Here is a 3178-nt window from a genome sequence, read left to right on the forward strand (position 1 = left end):
TGAGCTTCTTGAAAAAATCTAGGACCGCGTAATTTGTATTTTGCTATCGAATTAGTCATTAGCAGCCTAATTATTTCTTTTTTGTTTAATTTTAGGTTAAACGGTTGACTAAAATGGTAGACGAAATGTCACATTTGGTTAAAAATAACGAACGGTTTTACAATGCTATGAGGAGAAACTTACAGGCTTCTCTTCCAAGCGTTGCCACTGAAGAAATATCCATAAAGTTAAAAGAGGTTGAAGACAAGCTAGAACCGAAAAAGTCGGAGTTGCCAGTCCTTTTACAACAAATAATAACCACAAGAAACTTTTCGACCGTGAGTATTTTTTTCCTTATTTTCTATTAGTGCACACTAAAACACCACAACGACGTCATCTGTTTTCTATAATATTAAAAATAAATTTATCTTTTAAAACTAAGATAAATAAAAAAAAATTAAATTTATCTTTTAAAATTACGTGCTGTAAAATGTAAAAATAACTTGACAATTGTGGCCGAAACTCAACATCGTAAAAATTTTGTTCTTATGTGATTCCAAAATTGCTAATTTTCAAGTAATCTATAAAAAGTTATTGGCATAAGAAAATGCAAAGAGTTTTCGAAAAAGGTAGACACCAACCCATAAAGGGTAGCAAATTTTGCTTTCTGACCAAAATTCTGAGTCGGCTAATCCCTCAATTATTTTTGGAAGACTATTCATAAGAGCTGCCATTTAGTGTATTCCACTCTAAGTCCTATGTGCTCAGGTAGCTGATACAAAATAAGCATTTCTTATATGCAGTTGTGTAACACTCTATTGGCTTTCTGATTTATTTGCAACTTCGTTTATTTATTCAAAGAATCGCATTATTGCGCACTGACTGTTCAGTGTAATGGTGTCAGTAGATCTTTCTATAAATAGAAAGGCCTAAAGATTTGAAAGTCGAGTTCCAAAATTTGTTCCAAATTTTTAAAAAAGCTTAGTGACCGGTTTCTCGGTCCCTCCAGATTATAATAAAGAACGAATATTTTACCGATTTTCTACTAATAACCTTATATGACATAATAAGTGACATGACGCAATATCCAACACCAATTGTGCACTAATAACCACGTATGACGAAATGAGTGACGTGAAGTAAAAACTGAAAAAATCAATTTTTATTTTATTTTACTTTTGAGCTCAGAATCGCTAAAGTTATTAATTAACTGCAAAAATATTTATGGTAAGATAGAATATTTATTTCAAAAAATGACTATCACAAGCCCGGAAGGGCCAAATTCGTAGTTGATACTTTCGAAACCTGAAAAACCTGCTTCTTATGTTCAGAAATAAATGAAAGAATAAACTTGAATTTATTGTGAACATTGAGATGGAGTTCAAATTTATTTTGGAGCTTTTGTTTAAGAGTGCTACAGTAAGAAGTAGAGCTGCTGCCCTACATCTCTTAGTAAATGCAAAGCTCATTGAAGCTGGATGTCACTTTGAAGTTGGGGATGAGACTACAGTCGTGCCACCGGAAAATTGGAATGAAGGTGAAGTTTACGATTTGAACTTAAAGTATGAGGGGAAAACTCTATTGTTGAATGGTGTCAAGACAGAAAAAGAGCTTTTTGTTAACTTGCACCTCCAATAGGGTGATAACGGAATCGATGCTAGCGTGGCGCTCCGACTTGATGAAGCGACTGATAATTATTCTCGAGTAGACGATGCTTTTCACCATCGCGATTTATTGGTTGCTCGGATCCAGAAGGATGTAATTCAGCCCCTATTCAAGGAGAAAGAGAAGACTCAGCTGCCGAAAGTTGTACCTTCAGGTGGACCGAAAAGTCCTCCTCGTGATCCACTTCGTGTGGAACGAGGACAAAGTCCGCGAGATGATCGTTGGTCTTATGGACGTGGGGATCTAGATCCTACGGGGAGGAGTAGAGGAGGAATGATAATGGATCCTTTTGGTCGTGGACGCCCAGACTGGGAAGGAAGTCGTGGACTCCCACGTAGTTCTGTTCCTCCTGGAGCACGCTTTGACCCAATTGGACCGTTGAATCCGGATGAAGTGGCTTCACCGTTTGAAATGCCACGTCATCGCGAGCCGCCTTGTGGACTGGGAATGCCAGATCCAGATCATATGAGAATGCCAGGTTTTGGCGATGGACATGGCTTTATCTAAGCTTTTGTTTGAAACAGATTGATTTTAAGTACCTTACTTTATCGGTGATTCTACTGTAAATTTTGATATGATTTAAAATACACGTATGCGAGTAAAAAAAAAAAAAAAAAAAAAAAAAAAAAAAAAAAAAAGGGCCAAATTCGCATTTCAGGGTCGTATAATAAAAAAAAAAAACATAGAAATAGCAGAACACCTAAAAAACTGGCTAAACAATGCCAAAAACATCAATATCAGAAAGGCAAAGCCATTCATTAGTCTAAAAAATGAAAATTGTCAAATGTAAGAAAGTTAAAAAGGCACAAACTAAAAGAAAACCAAAAAAATTGAGATAAAAATAGTGTTAAAAAGGTTTAAAAGAGAGTATATAAAAAGGGGAGGGAACGGAAGAACCAAACGGACACAAGCATGGGTATCACCAGTACAAAAAAAAAAAAAAAAAAAAAAAAAAAAAAAAAAAAAAACAAGTGGTTTATTTGATCAATAATAAAGGAGACAAAGGTTTTTTTCATATCGGGAGGTTAAACAACGGATGGGGGACAAGATCGGGACGGGTTCAGAAACAGTACCTGGCGTGCGGTGTCTGGATGGGGAGTGTCTTTTGGGGAAAATGTTTTCCGTGTCAGGGTTTATTATTGCATTTTTTGCAAAACGGAGGCAGAGTGTTCCTCTCCTGTACTTAAGAGTTTTCAGCTTGGCCTTTTTTAGAAGGAGTGAATATGGTACCAAAGTTTCTTTAAAAGTTATTCTTAGGGCTCTTTTTTTAATAGATTCAATTTTATCTGATTCATGGAAGGAGATGCCAGGATGCCAAACTGGACAAGCATATTCAAGATGCGGGTGGACAAAGGAAGTATAAATCCTTATAGAATGGAATGGGGGGACGTTAAATTTATTCAAGAGCTTAAGGAGAGACATGGACGCATAAGCTCTACGAAAAATATCTTTCACGCGGATATCCCACTTTAAATTAAAGGAAATTGTAACCCCGAGTAATTTAAAGGAAGTCACAGAAATATCTGGGGGGATA

General features: G+C 36.0%; 1 pseudogene; it reads left to right on the forward strand.

The window, feature by feature from the left end:
- Positions 1 to 1293: 1293 nt before the first annotated feature.
- LOC148949094 (proteasome inhibitor PI31 subunit-like) lies at positions 1294 to 2243 on the forward strand (annotated as a pseudogene).
- The last annotated feature ends 935 nt before the right edge of the window (positions 2244 to 3178 follow it).

The sequence above is a fragment of the Artemia sp. Qi Xiang Cuo genome, chromosome 8 (genome assembly GCF_049724085.1).
Source record: "Artemia sp. Qi Xiang Cuo chromosome 8, ASM4972408v1, whole genome shotgun sequence".
NCBI classification, from domain to species: domain Eukaryota; kingdom Metazoa; phylum Arthropoda; class Branchiopoda; order Anostraca; family Artemiidae; genus Artemia; species Artemia sp. Qi Xiang Cuo.